The following is a 22,030-nucleotide window of genomic DNA, read 5'->3' as shown; positions in this document are numbered from 1 at the left end:
TGTATGTGATTTATTTCTATATTACTCTTCCTTAGAGTTTCAGGTATGGAATTGCTAGTCTTGGGGATGTTGTTAATTAAAATAAGAGGAAATCTGGCTGTTGGGAATAGAAAAGTCAAAGTAAAAGACTGACTCAAGATTTTTTAAGAAAACTTTAGGACAGATTAGAGGAAACAAAGCTGATTTGTAAAACTGTCTTCCTGTCTCTATTGAGGGAAAGGGCTTGCTTATCTTTGAGAGGCTAATAGTACTTTGACATGAAGTTAATGGGCAGAGCTAAGGCTCTGTATAATGGCAAAGACCTGTGAGAAATAAATTAGTCACAGCATTTCCAAAATACAAGCTATCCATGCATTTTGAGACCACAGTTGTCTTTGGGAAATCATCAGCTTTTGCCTTAAAAATCAGAAAGGCTGGGGCGCCTGAGTGGCTCACTTAAGTGTCTACCTTTGACTCTGGTTATGATCCCAGGATCTTGGAATTGAGCCCTGCCTTGGGCTCCCTGCTCTGTGGGGGGCCTGCTTCTGCTGCTCCCCGTGCTTATGCTCTGTCAAATAAGTAAAATCCTAAAATCCTAAAATCAGAAAGGCCTTAAATAGTGGAAAAAACTTAAATTATTTAGAATAAGTTATAGGGGATGCCTGAGTGGCTCAGTGGTTGAGCAGCTAGCTGCCTTTGGCTCAGGGCGTGATCCCGGAGTCCCAGGAGCAAGTCCCACATGAGAATTCCTGCATGGAGTCTGCTTCTCCCTCTACCTATGTCTCTGTCTCTCTCACTCTGTGTCTCTCATGAATAAATAAATAAAATCTTAAAAAAAAAGTTATAACTGTACATGATATAAAGTTCAGAATATTCAGAAAGATTTACCATGAAAAGTAAGTTATCCTTCCATGTCTAATGCTTTCTCACACTATACCCCCCCTTATACAGGCAATCACAATTTCTTGTGTATCCTTTCAAAGATAGTTGGTATTTTAATAGTGGATTAGGCATCAGGGGAAAACCTTCCTAGTATGCGTGTCTGCAGAAGAGTAATACACATTTACAAGCACTTCAGCAAAAACTCTGAGGAAAGACATGAAAAATACATAGTTAGGGGTGTCTGGCTGGTTCAGTTGATAGAACATGTGACTCTTGATCTTGGGTGTGTAAGTTTGAGCCTGACATTGGGTGTAGAGATTACTTAAAAATCAAAAATAAAAAAAAAATTTATAGTTAGTAAATTAACTGTGTGGTAAACGTGGGAAATTTAGGATATATAAATGTTATTGGTATTCTCTTATAATTTAGCATGTGCAAAAACATGCAGAAAAATTTATAAGAATAGGGCACCTGGGTGGCTTAGTTGGTTAAGTGTCTGCCTTTGGCTCAGGTCATGATCTCAGGGTCCTGGGATGAAGCCCTACATCAGGCTTCCCTGCTCAGTGGGGAGTCTGCTTCTCCCACATCCCTCCCACCCCCCGCATGCTCTGTCTCTCTCAAATAAATAAAATCTTTAAAAGAAAATTTCTTTTTTTTTTAAGATTTTATTTATTTATTCATAAGAGGCACAGAGAAAGAGAGGCAGAGACACAGGCAGAGGGAGAAGCAGGCTCCATGCAGGGAGCCTGATGGGGGACTTCATCCCTGGTCTCCAGGATCACACCCGGGCTGAAGGCGGCGCTAAACCGTTGAGCCACTGGGGCTGCCCCTAAAAGAAAATTTCTAAGGTCATAAATCTACTGGTGCTTAGTCCTTCCTGACCCTTTTTTCTTTTTTAATATATTAAGTGCCTAAAAAACAATAAGTTGATCTTCAGGGAGCAGGACTTTGAGTTTAGAGAGACTCTTTAACTTTTTGCGAAATACTATGTTAACTGCTAGGGGATAGGGACACCTGGGTGGTTCAGCGGTTGAGCATCTCCTGCTTCTCCCTCTGCCTGTGTCTCTGCCTCTCTCTCTCTCTCACTGTGTGCCTATCATAAAAAAAAATAAAAATAAAAATAAAAAAAAAGAAAACCTCACAAGGAAAATATTCTTTTTTAAAAAAATTCTTTACAGATTTTATTATTTATTTGAGAGAGAGCACAAGCAGAGGGAGAGGCTGAGGGAGAGGAAGAAGCAGGCTCTCTGCTGAGCAGGGGGGCCGATGCAGAGCTCCATCCCAGGATCCTGGGATCATGACCTGAGGCAAAGGTAGATGCTTAACTGACTGAGCCACCCAGGCACCCATAATAATGTTTTTAAGAATAGGCTTTACCAAAGTATAATTTACTTGCAGTAGAATTCACACATTTTTAGTGTTCAGATAACCATCATCTTAGTAAGATAAAGAACATTTTTCTGTCCTCTGGAAATTCCCTAGGCCTCTTTGCAATCAGTCTTACCCCACTCTATTCCTGGGCAGCCACTGATGTGATTTCTATTACTCTGAATTAGATTTGTCTCTTCTAGAGCGTCAAAGAAATGGAATCATGTAGTATGTGTTTTTTGTCTTCTTTCTCTTGGCATAATGTCTGTGATATTTATGTTGCTGCATGTATTAATAGTTCATTTCCTATATTTCTTAGTAATAGTCCAGTGTTTGGTTATACCATAATTTATCCATTTACTTGTTGATTGAATCATTTCCAGATTTTAGCTATTATAAGTAAAGCTGTTTGGAACATATATGTGTAAGTCTTTTGTGGCCATTTATTCTTATTTCTGTTAATAACCTTTCTAAAACCTTGCAAGCTAAAAACTTTGGGATTGTTTTTGATTCTTTTAACCTCTTTCCTCACCTGTATTCATCCAGTAGATTATGAAGTCATGAGGTTTCTTCCTTTGGAATATGTTTCATCCTTTGTTCACTTTTCCAAGGACCTTTTACGTTCTTGTGAGACAGTGCTTTTTATTTTGTAAGCCTTATTTCAGTAGAAGATGTAAGAGTCATTATGTGAATTGTGCCCTTTCTAAGTGAGGTTTATAGTCAGGTTGGAATGCAGACTGAAATTGGTGAGAGGATGGTGCTGATTTTGAAGTTTCAGGATGAGGAAAAGAGATGTTGCTATTGAACGCACTCCATCCCTGTAACAGTTATAGTAGGTTGAGAATGCCACTTTTAGTTTGTCTTGGTTTTTGTTTTGTTGTATATTCATACATATGTATATTATGGTAAAAAAAATTGGTTTATTGTCATGGATGTTCTTTTTTTTTTTTTTTTTTTGTCATGGATGTTCTTATTGCTATGTCACCTTGAGCAAATTATTTAATCTCTGTGGGCCTCAGTTTAATCATCTGTAAAATGAGGATAATAAAATTTCTGTCATATAGGGTTATTAAGAGGATTAGATAAATTATTATATGTGTAGCTCTTAGAACAGTACCTGGCATATTGTCTTATATAAGTATTAGTATCGTTACCTTAAATCTACATTACTTTAAAGGCTATCTGGGGACGTGTGGGTGTCTCAGTTGGTTAAACAGCCAACACTTGATTTTGGCTGGGGTTACAATCTCAGGGTCATAAGATTGAGCCCCACATTGGGGTCCGCACTCAGCATGAAGTCTGCTTGAGATACTTTCTCCCTTTCCTGCTGCCCCTTCCCCTGCTTGCTCTCTCTCTCTCTCTCTCTCTCTCGCTCAATAAAATAAATAAAATCTTAAACAATAAAGGCTATCTTTTTCTCTCCCATTTCAGTTCCTTTTATATATTGTTGTGATTTGTCTCCTAACCTACCACTCTTCTGTTACCTGTTCAAACCTACAAGGGCACTGTATCATCCGGCAACTATTTATGTATCTTCTAGCCTTGTTTAATTTTGAAACTAGGAGCTAAAACCCAAGAGTCAGCCACTTAGCTGACTGAGCCACCCAGGTGCCCAAGTACTTTGCTTTTTTTTTAAAGATTTTATTTATTTATTCATGAGAGACAGAGAGAGAGGCAGAGACACAGAGAGAGAAGCAGGCTCCGTGCAGGGAGTCTGATGTGCGACTCAATCCCAAGGCTCCAGGATGACATCCTGGGCCAAAGGCAGGTGCTCACCCGCTGGGCCACCCAGGTGTCCCAGTACTTTGCTTTTTTTTTTTTTTAAGATTTTATTTATTCATGAGAGACACACAGGAGGCAGAGACACAGGCAGAGGGAGAAACCGGCTCCATGCAGGAAGCTTGATGTGGGACTCAATCCCGGGACTCCAGGATCATGCCCTGAGCCAAAGGCAGATAGATGCTCAACCGCTGGGCCTCCCAGGAGTCCCAAGTACTTTGCTTTTTAATGTAAGTTTTAGAATCAGTTTGTTAGTTTCTGCAAAAAAGATCACCATTGTTTTGAGATTGTGTTGCAACTTTAGACATTTTGGAGAACACTGACTCTTTAACAATATTGAGTCTTCCAATCTACCACTAGGATATATCTCTCCATTTATTTATTTTTGATTTGTCATCAGTGCTTTGTTAGCATACAAATCTTGCACATATTTGTTCAATTTATCCCTATTTAAAGATTTTTGATGTTATTGTAAAATTTACTTTTTTTCCTCCAGATTTCAGTTTTGTTACTTCTGTGTAAAAATAAAATTGATTTTTGTGTATTGACTTTGTTTGCAGTCTTGGTAAATTCACTTATTACTGAGGGTCGGGTAGCTATTTTATAGATTATTTGGGATTTTTCTAAGTAGACAGTTACGTTTATAATTAAAAACAATTTTATTCTTTTCCAGTGTGAATACTTGCCCTTCCTTCCTTCCCTCCTTCCTTCCTTTCTTGTCCTCCTCCTGCCCCCCCCCTTTTTTTTGAGATTTATTTATTTATTTATGATAGACAGAGAGAGGCAGAGACACAGGCAGAGGGAGAAGCAGGCTCCATGCTGGGAGCCTGACACGGGACTCGATCCCAGGACTCCAGGATCGCGCCCTGGGCCAAAGGCAGGCGCCAAACCGCCGAGCCACCGAGGGTCCCCCCTCCCCTTTTCTTTAAATATATCCTTGCCTTGTTCCCCATCTTATAGGGAAGTGTTTAGTCTTTCATCATTACATGTATTAACTGTAGGGCTTTTATAGATCTTTTTTTTTTTTTTTAAGATTTTATTTATTTTTTCATGAGAGACAGAGAGAGAGAGAGGCAGAGACATAGGCAGAGGGAGGGCAGCCAACCTTTGGGATCATGACCTTAGCTGAAGGCAGGTGCTCAACCACTGAGCCACCCCAGGCATCCCTCTTACAGATACTATTTATCAAGTTAAGGAAGTTCCTTCTATTTTCAGTATGCTGAGAGTTTTTGTCAGGAATGAATTGAACTTTGTCAAATGCTTTTTTTTTTTTCTGCCTCTACTGAAATCATATGATTATACTTCTTATTTTTAAAGATTTTATTTATTTATTCATGAGAGACACACAGAGAGAGGCAGAGATACAGGCAGAGGGAGAAGTGGGCTCCCTGCAGGGAGCCCCGATGCAGGACTGGATCTCAGGACCCTGGGATCACTCCCTGAGCCAAAGGCAAATGCTCAACCACTGAGCCACCCAGGCGTCCTCCCACCTAAGATTTTTCATTATACTTTTTGCTGAATCTGACACAGTCTAGTGGCCCAGGATGTAGTCTTTCAGTTTGATCATCTCACAGGCACTGTCAATCACCTGTTTGTGAACCTCTTGCCACTGTTCCTTATCTGTATTAGTGCCAAAGTCCAGGCACAGATTTTTCTGGGAGACACTAGCAACATTTACTCCATACAGGTACACTGATTCTCCGTGCTCCCCAAGTACCCACCCATGACAGTTTAATGGGTGAACTCACAGCTTTTCCCCCATTAAGTAACAGAACTGGACTCAATCCAGATTGCAACTACTTCCAATAACATAGTATTTTGGGAAAGCTGCTTATTTTCCAAGCCACGAAAGTCAAGATATCCACTGGATTGGAAACAAGTGACTTGCAGTTTAGGCTGTATTTTACAATAATTAGGAATGATGGATTTAAAGATGTTCCATTTATGCTGGACCAAATTAAGATGGCTTTCTCTCTGTTGCTGACATGTCCCTAGCTGTGATGAAATAACCAGCTTGGAGCTTGCAGTCATGTTGTAGTAGACAGAGACAGAGACAATTTTTGGTGTTATAAGAAGGCTGCCATTTTGGAGAGCCATCATGTCTCCCTTCAGTTTGTTTTCCATGACATCAACCAGAACAAGTTCATCTGCCAAGTCCTTCATTAAGAGACTCGTCATGCCATAGGCCATGCCAACAGAACCAACCCTAACAACTGTAATCTTATCCTGGGGTGGGGGGTATAGTCTTCCTTAAAAAGATGCAGAATCAGCTGATCCTTGAGAATTGCCATATTGGATTTAGAACCATATAGAAAGGGGAGTACATATCTGGCTGGTTGGTAGGCTGGTAGGTAGTGTTGGATTTAGTCTTGGTGGCAGCAGCTTTGGTACCCCATAATATGTGATTTAGAATTGTGTTGATTACTTTTCAAATATTTAGGAATACTCCTAATTTAATTTCTGATTCTGTGTGGTCAGAGAATAAACTATAATTCTTTGTATTTGTTGAGACTTGTTTTATGGCCCAGTGTATGGTCTGGTTTGGTTAATGTTCCATAAGCACTTGAGAAGAATGTGTATTCTTTGTTAGATGGAGTGCTTTATAAAATGTGAATTAGGTCAAGTTATTCGAGTGTTAAGTTCCTATGTATGTATGGATTTCTTATACCTGTTTGTTCAATTACAGAGTATGTTGAAATGTCAACTCTAATTATTTGTCTTTTTCTTTTCAGTTTTGTCAGTTTTTCTTTATGTATTTTGAAGTTTTATTAGGTACATACAGATTTATTTTATTATTATTATTTTTAATCTTTATCTATTTATGATAGTTACAGAGAGAGAGAGAGGCAGAGACATAGGCAGAGGGAGAAGCAGGCTCCATGCACCGGGAGCCCGACGTGGGATTTGATCCCGGGTCCCCAGGATCGCACCCTGGGCCAAAGGCAGGCGCTAAACCGCTGCGCCACCCAGGGATCCTACATACAGATTTAGAATTGTATATTCTTTTATTTTTTAAAAAATTTTAAAGCATTTTATATTTTTGGGAGAGAGAGAGAGAGAGAGCACGAGCAGGGGAGAGGGGCAGAGAAGGGAGGGAGATGGAGAAGCAGACTCCCTGCTGAGCAGGGAGCCTGATGTGGGGCTTGATTCCAGGATCCCAGGATCCCAGGATCATGATCTGAGCTGACGGCAGACACTTAATCAACTGAGCCAACCAGGTGGTCAGGATTGTTGTATATTCTTGCACTGTCCTTTCTTGTTATGAAATAATCCCTTTTTATCTTTGTTGACATTTCATCATTCTTTGAACAATTGTGTTAAAATATACATAACATAAAACGAACCATTTTAAAGTGTACAGTTCAGTGGCATTAAGTGCACTTACTCTTAACAATTGCACAATTGTTGCCATAATTCATCTCTACAACTTTTTTATCGTCTAAAACAGAATCTGTGTATTCATTCATTTAAGAATAGCTTCCATCCTACCCCCACCTTCCCCAGACCTGGGTAACCTCTGCTCTTTCTGTCTCTATGAATTTGCATTTTCCAGGTAGCTAAATATAAGTGGAGTCGTACAATATTTGTCTTTTTGTGTCTGGCTCATTTCACTTAGCATAATGTTTCCATGGCTCATTTGTGTAGTTGTGTATCTTAGAACTTCATTCCTTTTTAAAAGATTGAAAACTACTCCATTGTATGTGTATGTACCTGTGTGTATATATATGTATATATCACATATTCATTTGTTCGTTCATCTAATTTTTTTAAAGATTTATTTGTTATAGACACAGTGGGGGAAGGGGCAGAGGGAGAGACAATCTCAAGCAGAGCGAGGAGCCCAAAGTGGGGCTCAGTCTCACGACCCTGAGATCATGACCTGAACTAAAATCAAGAGTCAGATGCCCAACCAACTGAGCCACCCAGGCACCCCTGCTTATTCATCTGTTGATAGACTTTGGGTTGTTTCTACCTTTTGGCTATTGTGAATATTGCTGCTATGAATAGCAATATACAAATATCTCTTTGAGGCCCTGCTTTCAGTTTGTACTCCAGTATTCTGAACCTTAGTATTTGCATGGTATATCTTGTTCTATCCTTTACTTTTAACCTATTTTTGTCTTTATGTATTTTTTTTTTTTTTAATTTTTTTTTTTTAATTTATTTATGATAGTCACACAGAGGGAGAGGCAGAGACACAGGCAGAGGGAGAAGCAGGCTCCATGCACCGGGAGCCCGACGTGGGATTCGATCCCGGGTCTCCAGGATCATGCCCTGGGCCAAAGGCAGGCGCCAAACCACTGCGCCACCCAGGGATCCCCTTCTTTTTCTTTTCTTTTTAAGTAAACTCTACACTCAGTGTAGGGCTTGAACTCACGACTCCCATAATCAAAAGTTGCATCCTCTACTGACTGAGCCAGCCTATTTTTATCTTTATTTTTTATTTATTTTTATTATTATTATTTTTTCTATTTTTGTCTTTATGTTTAAAGCGAGTTTCATGTTGACAACTGTTGTTTTTTGACAGCTTTTTAAAAATTCCCTATTTGGGGGCATCTGGGTAGCTTATTTGGTTAAGCATCTGACTTCGGCTCAGGTCATGATCCCAGGGACCTGGGATAGAGTTCCACATCGGCTCCCTGCTCAGCAGTGAGACTGCTTCTTCCTCTCCTTCTGTCTGCTGCTCACCGTGTGTGTGTGTGTGTGTGCTCTCTCTCTCTCTCAAATAAATAAAATCTTTAAAAATAAATAAATAATTCCCTATCTTGCTTTTTTTATTCATTCTATTTGCCTTTTATTTGGAGTGTTCTGAGACCATTTACATTTAATGAAAATAACAATATGGTTGGGTTTATATATGCCTTTTGCTGTTTGTTTCTGTTTGTCTCATCATTTGGTGGTTCTTTTTGTCCTTTGTTTTCCTTTTTTTAAATTTTTTTATTTTAAAGATTTTATTTATTCATGAGAGACACACAGAGAGAGGCAGAGACACAGGCAGAGGGAGAAGCATGCTCCATGTGGGGAGCCGGACGTGGGACTCGATCCCAGGTCTCCAGGATCACGCCCTGGGCTGAAGGCGGCGCTAAACCACTGAGCCACCCAGGCTGCCCTGTCCTTTGTTTTCCTACCTTTGTTTGCATTGAGTATATTTATTCAGCTTTATCTCCACTCTTGGTATAACATGGCATTTTTTTTCTTAAAGTGGTTGTTTAGGGTTACATTAGGCTGCTTTCACTTACTGCATTTCATGTTCGGATAATGCTGTCACTTCACATATATGAACCTTACGATGACATTCTTTTTTCATCTCTAATCCTTTGTGCAATCATTGTCACATGTTGTTTCTGTGTTACATATGTTAAAAGCTCCACTTACATTATTGTTATTTTTTTGCTTTAAACAGCTCCTTGAATTAAATTTGAATTTTATTTATTGGGCAGCCTGGGTGGCTCAGCGGTTTAGCGCCGCCTTCGGCCCAGGGCATGATCTTGGAGACCCAGGATTGAGTACCGCGTTAGGTTCTGCATGGAGCCTGCTTCTCCCTCTGCTTGTGTCTCTGTCTCTCTGTCTCTCATGAATAAATAAATAAAATCTTTAAAATTATTTATTTATTTATTTATTCACGAGTGACACAGAGAGAGAGAGAGGCAGAGACACAGGCAGAGGGAGAATCAGGCCCCATGCAGGGAACCTGATATGTGGGACTTCATCCCAGGACTCCAGGATCACTCCCTGGCCTGAAGGTGGTGCTAAACCGCTGAGCCACCCAGGCTGCCCACAGCTCCTTGAGTTTTAAAGATAATTAAAATGTCTTCTCGGGCGCCTTGGTGGGTCATTTGGTTAGGTGTCTAACTCTTAATTTCAGATCAGGTCATGATTCAGGGTCCTGGAACTGAACCCCATGTCAGCAGGCTCCCTTCTCAGCAGGGACTCTGCTGGTCTCTTTCTTCCTCTGCTCATCCCCCTGCTCATGTGTCCACTCTTTCCCTCCCTCCATCTCACACTCTTTGTCTCCATCTCTCAAATAAATAAATCTTTAAAAAAGTCTTTTATATTTTTGCCATATATTTACTGTTTCTATTGCTCTTCATTCTTTTGTGTAGATCCCAGATTCTGTTCATTATTCTTACACTTGAAGAACTTAATTTAACATTTCTGATTTTTTTTTAAAGATTTTATTTATTAGAGCATTCACGTGTGTATGAATGAGCACAATCAGGGGGAGGGGCAGGCAGAGGGAGTAGAAGAAGCAGACTCTGGTGAGCAGAGAGCCCGACCTGGGACTCCATCCTAGACCGTGGGATCATGACCTGAGCCCAAGGCAGATGCTTAACCAACTGAGTCACCCAGGTGCCCTCTTTAATATTTCTTATAGTACACATCTGCTGTTAATGAATTCTCATAGATTTTGCTTGATAATTCGTTATTTCACCTTAATTGAAAGAAACCCTTTTGTTTGATGTCATTGTAGATTCACATGCAATTATGAGAAATAATGCAGAGAGATCTACTCTTTACCTAGTTTCCCCCAGTGGTAACATCTTGGGTAAACTATAGTATAATATCACAAGTAAGAAATTTACATTGATACAGTTCACTTGACCTTATTCAGATTTCACCAGTTTTGCCTACACTCCTTTGTGTGTGAGTTTGTATATATACTTAGTTCTGTGTAGGTTTATCACATGTGTGGATTCATGTGACAGCTACCACAGTTGATACAGAATAGTTCCATCTACCCTTGTCATAGCTACCTCTCTCCCTTTATGCACCCCATACCCTGGAAATCACTTACGTTTTTCATCTCTACAATTTTGACACTTAGGGAGTGTATGGAATTATACAGTGTATAATTTTCGAAATAAGCTTTTCTTTTTTTTCACTTACCAGTGGTTTGTTCTTATTGCAAAATGGTTGTTTATGGTATGCACGTACTATATTTTATTTAACTGTTTACTGACTGAACTATATTTGGGTGTTTCCCAGTTTTTGCTCTTACAAATGAAGTACAGACATACAAAATTTTGTGTGAACATAAGTTTTGCTTATCTGGGATAGATATCCAAGAGTTCAATTGTTGGGTCATATACCACACACATGTTTAGTTTTATAAGAAACTGCCATACTTTTCTAGAGCGTCTGTAATAGTTTACAGTTTTACCAATGAGGGGAACCTGGGTATCTCAGTCGGATGACTCTTGGTTTCAGCCCAGATCATGGTTGTGGGATCGAGCTCCATGTTGGGCTCCAGGCTGTGCATGGAGTCTTGCTTGAGATTCTCCCTTTCCTTTTGCTCCTCCTTCCCCCTACCTCCCCAGTGTGTGCCCTCTCTCTCAAAAATAAAGAAATTAAAACCCGTACATTTCTACTAATGATATGGGAGTAATCTTGTTTCTTCATGTCTTCACTAGCATTTTTTTTTAGTTGTAGGAAGTATACTACATAGCATAACTTTTTTCATTTTAGCTACTTTTAAGTGTATGGTGGTGGCATTAAGTACATTTGTATTGTTGTGTAGCCTTCTCTACCATTTATTCCAACTGTTTATCTTCCCCAGCTGAAATTCTGTATTAATTAAACACTTACTCTTCATTTCCCCCTCTCCTAGCTGCTGAGAATTATATAATATTTGAGAGGAATCATACAATATTTGGCCTTTTGTGACTAGCTTCTTTCATAGCATTTGGTGTTATAATTTGTTTTTTATTTTAGCTATTCTGATAGGTGTGAAGAATCACCCTTAATTTTAAAGTATATTTTTAGGGACGTCTGGGTGGCTCAGTGGTTGAGTGTCTGCCTTTGGCTCAGAGCATGGTCCCAGGTCTTGGGATCCAGTCCCACATCTGGCTCCCCATGAGGAGCTTGCATCTCCCTCTGTTGGTGTCTCTGCCTCTCTCTGTGTCTCTCATGAATAAATAAATATAAATTTTTTAAAAGTAAAGTATATTTCTACCATATATGATGTTCTAGATTGATAGTTTTTTTAGTACATGAAAGATGTCCTTCCATTATGTTGTTTGACTTGCATAATTTCAGATGAGATTTGTGGTCATTCTTTCTTTTGTATTTCTGTAGGAAATATGTCTCTTTTTTTCTGACTAGTTTTAGGACTTTTTAAAAAATTATTATTGATTTTTCAGTAAGTTGACCCTGATATACCTTTGTCTTGATTTGAAGTTATCTTGGAGGTGTTGAGTTTCTTTTTTTTTAATTAAAAAACTTTTTTAAAAGATTTTCACTTATTTATTCGTGAAAGATAGAGAGAGAGAGGCAGAGACACAGGCAGAGGGAGAAACAGGCTCCATGCAGGGAGCCTGATGTGGGACTCAATCCCGGGACTCCAGGATCACGCCCTGGGCTGAAGGCAGGTGCTAAACTGCTGAGCCACCCAGAGATTCCCCCAAGTGTTGAGTTTCTTGAATCTGTGGGATTATAGTTTCCATCAAAATCAAATTTTTGGTCATTATTTCTTGTAATAATTTTTTTAGTTCACCCTTTCATGTGGTACTCCAATTGTACATGTATTAGACCCTTTAATATTGCCCCACAGTCACTGATCCTACACATTTTTTTGTCTATGCTATTATATGGTTCTTATTTTCATGTCTCCATATTAATGAATCTTTTAAAAATGTATTCTGCATTGTCACATATGCTGTTAATCCCATCTAGTACATTTTTAAATTTCTGAATTGTATTTTTCATCTTTTGAAGTTCCATTTTATTCTTGTTTTTTTTCTTTCTCTTTTCTTCATTATGTATATGTTCTTATTTAAATACTTGCAGATATTTAGAATAACTCATTTAATGCTCTTTTTTGCTAATTTCTCTTTCATTCTGAGGTCTATTTTTGTTGACCAATTTTTCTGCTGGTTATGGTAACATTTCCCGGGATTTTTGGTATGTCTTTTTTTCTTCAATTTGCATTTTTAAAAGATTTCATTTTTAAGTAATCTTTACACCCTATGCGGGGCCTGAACTTACAACTTTGAGATCAAGAACTGAGCCAGCCAGGCACCCTTACATTTTTTTTTTTTATGTGGAATGCTTCATGAATTTTCATGTCATCCTTGCACAGGAGCCATGTTGATCTTCTCTGTATCATTGTAATTTTAGTATAGGTGCTGCTGGAGCCAGCACTTTTTGGTATGTCTTTTAATTTTTGATTGAGTGTAGTATGTTGTCACTTTTTTTTTTTTTTTGTCACTTTTTTTTTAATGCTGATTTTTTGGTCTGTTTATATAGAATGTTACACTTCATTTTGATGGGCAGTTATTTGTGGATCAGCTTAATCCCTTTAGAGACATTTTGAAGCTTCATTAAGGTAATTTAGAGTAGTCTTTATTCTAGGGCTAATTTAGTTTTATTATTAAGTTATAACCCTTTGGGTCTCTACTGAGTACCCTAAGTCTTCAACAAGGACTCTCCACTGTAGTTTAGCTGGAACTCTGACATCTTCCAGCCTGTGTAATGTCTGGGAGTTTAGTTCCCCACTAGTTGTTCCTTGCCTGGCCTTATTGAGTTTTCACCCTATGCACGTACAACTTAGTATTCAGGAAAATACCGGAAGACATCCCCTAACAGTTTTGGAATTCTTTGTGTAGAAAGTCCACTTTCTCTATTTTATTTGGCTTGGCCCTCCTAAACTCTGATCTTTGTCTTCTTAGCTCAGAGATTGCTACGCTTTACTTGGAATCCCTTTGCCTATGCTACATTCTGGAAAGTGTTTCTGGGTAGAAAGCCAGTAACCACCATAGAACTTGGCTTGTTTCAGTTCTCTCAGAAATATTGTCACGTGTTGCTTCTTGTTCATTGTCGAAAAAGGAATTTTATATTTTTCCAGTTTTTTAGGTTTTGTGACAGGAAAATATATCCTGTCCCAGTTATTCTATCATTGTTCAGAAGCAGAAGTTGATTCCAAATTTGCATACACCAAGTCTCAAAAACAATTTGATTGGTTTAAATTTTATCAAAATATTATAGCCAATATTGTGATACTATCCTGTTGTTTTTGTTGTTGTTTTTTAAAGTTTTCTTAATTTAAGTAGTCTCTACACCCAACTTGCGGCTTGAACTTAAAGCCCCAAGCTCGAACCAAGAGTCAGGTGCTCCTTTGAGACAGCCAGGTGCCCCTGGTGATACTAAATCTTTTTTTTTTTTTTTTTCTTTTTTTTAGATTTTATTTACGGGATACCTGGGTGGCTCAGTTCATTGAGCATCTGCCTTTGGCTGGGGTTGTGATCCCAAAATTCTGGGATCAAGTCCCCGCTGAGTGGGGAGCCTGATGTGGGGGCTCATTCCCAGACCCTGGGATCATGACCTGAGTAGAAGGCGGGCGCTTAACCAGCTAAGCTACTGAGGCACTCTTAATGTTAATGTATGTATGTATGTATGTATTTATTTGAGTTCAGTTTGCCAACTTATAGCATAACACCCAGTGCTCATCCTGCCAAGTGCTCCCCTCAGTGCCCATCACCCAGTCACCCCAACCCCCTGCCCACTTCCCCTTCCACTACCCATTGTTCATTCCCAGAGTTAGGTGTCTCTCATGTTTTGTCACCCTGACTGATATTTTCACTCATTTTCTCTCCTTTCCTTTTATTCCCTTTCACTAATTTTTACATTCCCTAAATGAATGAGACCATATAATGTTTGTCCTTTTCTGATTGACTTATTTCACTCAGCACAATACCCTCCAGGTCCCTCCACGTCGAAGTAGATAGTGGGTATTTGTTGTTTCTAATGGCTGAGTAATATTCTGTTAATGTTTTGTTTGTTTGTTTTTGTTTTTTGTTTTTTTTTCTGTTAATGTTTTAAATAAACTGATATATTTGTTGAAATTATGAAGTTAATATTGATATGAAACTATTACATAAATTATTTGACTATATTCAAATTTATCCAGATTTTTCCACTGATGTCCTTTTTCCTATTCCAGGATTCAATTCAGGATATTACCTTGCATTTAGTATAAATTTAGATTTTTAATTCCAGTTCTGTTAAGTAAGCGTGACCTTCGGCAACCACTTAACCTTTTAGGCTCTCGTCCATAATGTAAATATTGACTTAAAGGATGTCTAAGGTACCTTTTTATAATTCTAATGTTCTAAGTCTGTCACACAATATGCTCAGTTTTTATTTGGAAGATATTTTAAGATCTAATCAATATGCCAGATCTTGTTAAAAAACATTCAATTAAAAAAAAAAAAAAACAAAAAAAAAAACATTCAATTTTTATCTTGTAACTTAAGTATTAAAGGAAAACTATATATTGAGATTTGGGAAAACTCATGAACTTTTTTCTTCTATTTGAACAAAAAAAATGACAAAAAGGCAGAATTTGTTGTGTTTTGACTAATTTTCTCTGCAAATATTAGTTCACAAATTGCCTATTCAGCTGTGTTTTGATTGAAAGTAAAACATGTATTGTTAAATTGTTCTTTTTGGGAATTTTTTTAAAGATTTATTTATTCATGAGGCAGAGGGAGAAGCAGACTCCATGCAGGGAGCCCAACATGGGACTCGATCCCGGGTCTCCAGGATCATGCCCTGGGCTGAAGGCAGCACTGAACTGCTGAGCCCCCCACGAGCCGCCCTCTTTCTGGGAATATTAGGAAGGATACAAAGCTTAGAAATGTAACTTAAAAGTGGATCTTACTATAGAGGAATATATGATGGAAATAATTGAGAACAGATACGTCCTAAATAATCCAAATAGTTCATATTTTGTTGCTTATTATAAGTGCTTCTCAGGTTTGGGCATAATTTGATATAGGTTAAATTGTTTATATTTTAAATTGTTGCCCCCTTTCAGAAACTTCCAAACGAGGTTAAGGAGAATATCCAATTGGAAGTAATCTCCAGACAGTTGTATTTTATCCCTCAGATTCTCTCCTATTTAGAAATATTGAATATAATCTCTACTGATAGTCTCAGCTTACACATAATTGACTCTGATTCAATAGTAGGTTCAATTAAATGACTTCATTTCTCTTAAGGACCTTGAAATGTAATGTTTGACCATAGTATTATTCATTTTCTTAAATTTACATTTAGTAATTATGTTAATTCATTATTTAATCTAGCAACTTTCAACTTTTGGTTTACAAAAAGACGTTTATGGAAAATTGTAGATAATTGGTTTGATGAGAAGCCAGAGGTATATTTTAAAAACACTAGGCAGTTTTTACGCAGGTGGCTGTAGACCACACTTTGAAAAAACATAATTGTACATAAGATCTTTTTATGTACTGTCATAATTCTTGTATTAAAACCATGTTTTTCATTGTTTATCTGATTCCTATATTCACTCTGACATTTCTTGAATGCCTACTATCAGAGTCATTGTGTTAGTTACATCAGATTCAAAGATTAATAAGATAGCCTCTGCCATTAAGGAACTCACTTAGTAGTAGGATAAGATAGATCAGTAAACACTTCAGAACAGTGAGATAAGTGTTGAGTATAATAAGCAAGCCTTACGGAAGCATCACACACACACACACACACACACACACACACACACAAAAGCAGTTAACTGTGCCTGGAAGAATTGGGCTGGGAAAAGTTTCCCAGTGGAGTTGATAACCAGAAAATGAAGAGAGGAGTTTAGACAACATTAAAAAGTTTCTGACAGTGAAGGAAATAATAAAAAACTAAATGACAATCTACTGAATGGGAGAGGATATTTGCAAATGACATTTGATAAAGAGTTACTATTCAAAAATATATATAGAACTGATACAACTCAATATCCAAAAATCAAATAATCCAATTCAAAAATCGGCAGAAGAGGGGCACCCCTGGCACCTCAGTGGCTCAGTTGGTAGAGCATATGACTTGATCTCATGGTCATGAGTTAAAGCTCCAGATTGGTATAGAGCTTACCAAAACAAAAAAGAGAAAGCAAAGTAATGGGCAGCAGACACGAACAAACCTTTCTACAGAGAAGACATACAGATGGCCAACAGACACATGAAAAGATCCTCAATCAACATCACTTATTATTGGGAAAATGCAAATCACGACTACAAAGAGATATCACCTCATACCTGTCAGTATGGCTAAAATAAAAAAGATAAGAAATAACAAGTGTTATCAGGGGTGTGGATTAAAAGGAACCCTCATATACTGTTGGTGGGAATACAAACTGGTGCTGCCTTTGTGGAAAACAGTACGGAAGTTCCTCAAAAAGTTAAAAGTAGAGTGCCTAGCTGGCTCAGCCAGAAAAGTATACAACTCTTGATCTCGGGGTCATGAGCTGAATCCCCATGTTGGGTGTATAGGTTACTTAAATAAAACTTAAAAAGTTAAAAATAGATTACCCTATGATCCAGTAATTGCACTACTGGATATTTATCCTCAAAATACAGAAACAATAATTCAGTGGGATACATGCACTTCTGTATTTACTGAAGAATTATTTATAATGGCCAGATTATAGAAGCAACCCTCGTGTCCATTGATAGATGAATGGGTAAAAAAGATGTATGGGTACACACACACACACACACACACACACACACACACACACTGGATTATTATTATTCAGCTATAAATGGAATGAAGTCTTACCATTTGCAACAACATACATGGAGTTAGAGAGGATGTTATGTGAAATTAGAGAAAGACAACTACTATAGGATACCACTCATGTGGAATGTAAGAAACAAACATGCAAAGGAAAAAAAGTTGAGCTGAAAAACAGACTCTTAAGTATAGAGAACAAGTTGATGGTTACCAAAGCAGTCAGTGTGGGGAATAAGGAGGACACTTATCATGATGAGCACCAAATAAGGTATGAAATTGTTAAATTGTTAAATCATTATATTGTCCACCTGAAACTACTATAACACTATATGTTAACTATACTGGAATTAAAATTTTAGAAAACTTTTAAAAATAAAAAATAAAGAGGAGTTTGGCATGAAATGCTTACTGGTTATCAGCAATATGTTCTCTACACATTTCACTTAACCCTCACAAAATCCCCATGAGATAGATATCAATCATTTCCCGTATTGTAGAGTTGGGAAAGCTGAGGTGAGAGAGATTATCTTGCTTCCCTCTAAATTAAGTGCCAAGATTTAATTTGTGGGCAGGTCCAGTTTTGGGACTTAGATAATATTCTAGAACCTGTGTTTTTAGTTACTGTGTGTTCAAGGCTCTGTGGTAAGAAGAGCATGACAATAAACTGAGAGGCCTGTATCATCAGAGCATATAGGAAGTTGATACTGAGGCTAAAGAATAGGTAGGGTCAGATCATACAGTTCCTTAAATGTTATGTTTCAATTGAAACATAACAAATGTTTGTTTCAACTGAAATACAGTATAAAGGCATTGAACACCTAGAGGGAATCACATAATCAGATTTGCATTTTGAAATGTTGTTCTGATTGTAGTAGACCAATTGGATTTGAGAAGGGCCAAGACTGGATGCAAGGACACCATTTAGGAAGTCGTTAATAGAATAGCCTGAGTGAGCTATGGTAGTAGACAGGATGGAAAAAGGAGGGAATTGTGGAGATGTAGTTAAGTGGGTAAATGAGAAAGATTTAGGAGGACAAATCTTTGAGACATGATGATGGATTGGCCTATGAGTGAAAGAAAGGGAGTTGTCAAGAAATAACTTAGAGGTTTCTGGATTTGATACATTAGTTTGGCTCACTTTGTTTTACATAGGACATATAAAAAGATTAGTTTAAGTGATTAGATTATGTTAAATTAGAAGTGCCTTTGAGATATTCAAGTGGAGATGTCAAATATAGTTTTATAGTACCTTTGAACTTTCTATGTAGTAAATAAATAGGCTGTCCATAATAACATGGCTGATTGGTAATTTTCAGGGCTTTATCACAATTGTTATCTCTTGAGTTACTGTTAATAAAAACGGATGTAAATAGAGTTTGGCTTTCAGTTATTAGAGCTAACAAAAGGATGTGAAAAGATTTTCCAATCTAGAAAGCAATGAAGTATGTTAGGACAGTTCTCCTTTGGAAAATGGCAGAACTAAGAATATACCCTGGAAAAAGACTAGGGAAAGGGATGCTTGAGTGACTCAGTGGTTGAGCATCTGTCTTCGGATCAGGTCATGATCCCAGGGTCCTGGAATCGAGTTCTGAGTCCGGCTCCCCACAGGGAGCCTGCTTCTCCCTCTGCCTATGTCTCTACCTCTCTCTCTCTCTCTCTCTCTCTCTCTGTCCCTTAAGAGTAAATAAATAAAATCTTAAAAGACAAGGGAAAAAGAGGTCCAAAAGGCTAATCTAAATCTGAAATAACAATTTAAGAGTTATCTATGTATCTATCTATTTATTTGAGAGAGAATACACATGTAGGTCAGGGAAAGGGGTAGAAGTGGCGGCGGGGAGAAGGAGAGAGAATTCAAGCATACTCTGCACTGAGCTGGACTTGGGTTTTGATCTCATGATCCTGAGATCATGACCTGAGCCAAAACCAAGAGTTGGATGTTTAACCAACTAAGCCACCCAGGTGCCCCTAAGAACAATGTTTTAAATATTGGAGTTAAATATTTCCTTCCGTTTGTTAATAAAGGAATTATTCTTGGCTTACCTAAACTATAGTTATCCAAGTTACTATTAGATGTACAATGGGAATAGTTCTATAAAAAGCAAAATGGTTTTTCTTTATTTCTCCATCATGTTCATTCAATGCTACACTGCCAAGTCACCATAACATTACTTTATACATTTGGGCATATTGGATATTATAACTATTGTCTTTATATCCTCTTGAAATACAGAAAATATTATGAATAATATTTCTTTAAATACATTAAAAACCATTCTCAGATTTTAGTTTGTTTATTGAGCTTAGATCAATAGCTTCCCTTTATCAGAAAATGTTGCCACTATTGAAAGTATTGTGATAACAAGACTAAGCTTTTGATATAGATTGTATATCTTCTAGGTATTATAATATTGATATTTGTGTTACTGATATTTTTTAAGAACTTATTTAGAAAATAATGATTTTATTTTTAAGTAATTTCTACACTGAACATGGGCTCGAACTTAAAACTCTGAGATCAAGAGTTGCAGGCTCCACCGACTGAACCAACCAGCCAGATGCCTTTGTATTATTTATATTTTAAAGTTCTCTGAAAAAAATTATTTTAGTTATTTTTATTTTTTATTTTTTTTAAGATTTTATTTATTCATGAGAGACACAGAGAAAGGCAAAGATATAGACATAGACAGAGGCAGAAGCAGGCTCCCTGTGGGGAGCCTGATGTGGAACTCAATCCCAGGACCCTGGGATCATGACCTGAGCCAATGGCTCAAAAACTGAACCATCCAAGTGTCCCAGAAAAAATAGTTTTAAAAGTAATTCATGTATAGATGTAGAACATTTGGAAGATAAAAGCCATCACTGATTTTATCACCTAGAGATATCATTCTAGGTGGTTGGTATATTTCCTTCTCTGTATTTTAATGTATAGACATTGTATAGCATAATAGTTAAGAATAGAGATTCTAGAATTTTTTTTTGAGATTCTAGAATTAAATCCTTTAGGTTCATATTTTTATTCCACCACTTATTAGCAATGTGATGGTAGCAAATCACTAAATTTCTCTGAATCTTGAGTTTCAAAATCTGTAACATGGGGATAATAAGAGTAAATACTGTTAGTGTGTGCCAGGTACTTTACTAAAGTGAAAAATCTGAGGCCTTATAACATCTCTACCTAAGAACTACTTAATAGTACCTTTAAGAGAATAAATTAGGGGGGATGCCTGGGTAGCTCAATTGGTTGAGCATCTGGCTGTTGATACCCACTCAGGACATGAGCTCAGGGTTGTGAGATCGAGCCTTACCTTGGGGTCTGTGCTCAGTGCGGAGTCAGCTTGTCTCTCTCTCTTTGTTCTTCCCTGTGCTTATGCTTGCTCTCTCTAAAATAAAATCTTAAAAAAAAATGAATTAGGGGCACCTGGGTGGCACAATCAGTTGGGCAACCAACTCTTGGTTTCAACTCAGGTCCTGATCTCAGTGTTGTGAGATTAAGCCCCATGTTGGTCTCATTGCTGAGTGAAGAATTTGCTTGAGATTCTCTCCCTTTCCCTCTGCCCTTTCCACTTGTGCTCTTGTGTTCCTTCTCTCTTTCTCTCTCATAAATCGATCTATCTATCTTAAGAAAAGAGAGAATAGGGTCTCCTGGGTGGCTCAGCTGGTTAAGCATCTGCCTTCAGCTAAGATCATGATCTCAGAGTCCTGAGATCAAGCTGTGTATCAGCCTCCCTGCTCTGCAGGGAGTCTGCTTCTCTCTCTCCCTCTGACTGCAGCTCCTCCTGCTTATGCTCTCTGTAATTCACTCTGTCAAATAAGTAAACCTTTATAAACCAAATAAAGAATAAATTAGACAATGGATGGAATGTACTTAATATCGTGCTTAGGATATAATAAATGTTATTTATATATTTTTTTAAAATAGCATTTGTACAATTTATTAAAGCTTTTATTGTGGCCACATTCCCATGCCATTAATATTCTTTGAAACTAGAACTTTTAAAATGGCTTACAGAAATTCATCAAATAGATTCATTTACTCATTTCTCTAGTGATAGACCTTTAGATGGTTTCTAGCTGTTTTGCTCTTCTAAATAATGCTGTTACGAACATATTTGTTACAATTTTTTTTTTTTTTTTTAAGTTCCTAGAGGTAGAGTTGAATCAAAGGGCAGGAGAGTTTTTATACTGATGTCTAATCTTGCATTGCTTTCCAGAAATGCAAATCAGCGTACATTCTTATTTCTTATAACATTCTTTTTTTTTTTTTTTTTAAGATTTTATTTATTTATTTGAGAGAGAGCATGTTTGAGAGGGAGCATGAGCTGGGATCGGAGCAAAGGGAAAGGGAGAGAATCTCAAGTAGACCGAGCTGAGTACAGAGCCTGAGTTGGAACTTGATCCCACAGCTCTGGAATCATGACCTGAGCTGAAACCAAGAGTTGATGCTCAACTGACTGAGCCACCCAGGTGCCCCTGTCATACATTCTTATGTATG

General features: G+C 37.7%; 1 protein-coding gene and 1 non-coding gene across 3 annotated transcripts in view; one reads left to right on the top strand and one right to left on the bottom strand.

Moving 5' to 3' along the window:
• TAOK1 (TAO kinase 1) overlaps positions 1–22,030 on the top strand; it is a 158,824-nt gene that overhangs the window by 15,488 nt on the left and 121,306 nt on the right. The gene's annotated exons all lie outside the window — the stretch shown is intronic.
• On the bottom strand, positions 13,043–13,149 carry LOC144287281 (U6 spliceosomal RNA). Its single transcript, XR_013355124.1, has one exon. It is a non-coding gene; the product is annotated as a U6 spliceosomal RNA (small nuclear RNA).

The sequence above is a fragment of the Canis aureus genome, chromosome 16 (assembly GCF_053574225.1).
Source record: "Canis aureus isolate CA01 chromosome 16, VMU_Caureus_v.1.0, whole genome shotgun sequence".
Taxonomy (NCBI): domain Eukaryota; kingdom Metazoa; phylum Chordata; class Mammalia; order Carnivora; family Canidae; genus Canis; species Canis aureus.
Note: the sequence above shows the minus strand (reverse complement) of the source record. Positions and strands in the feature narration are given on the sequence as shown.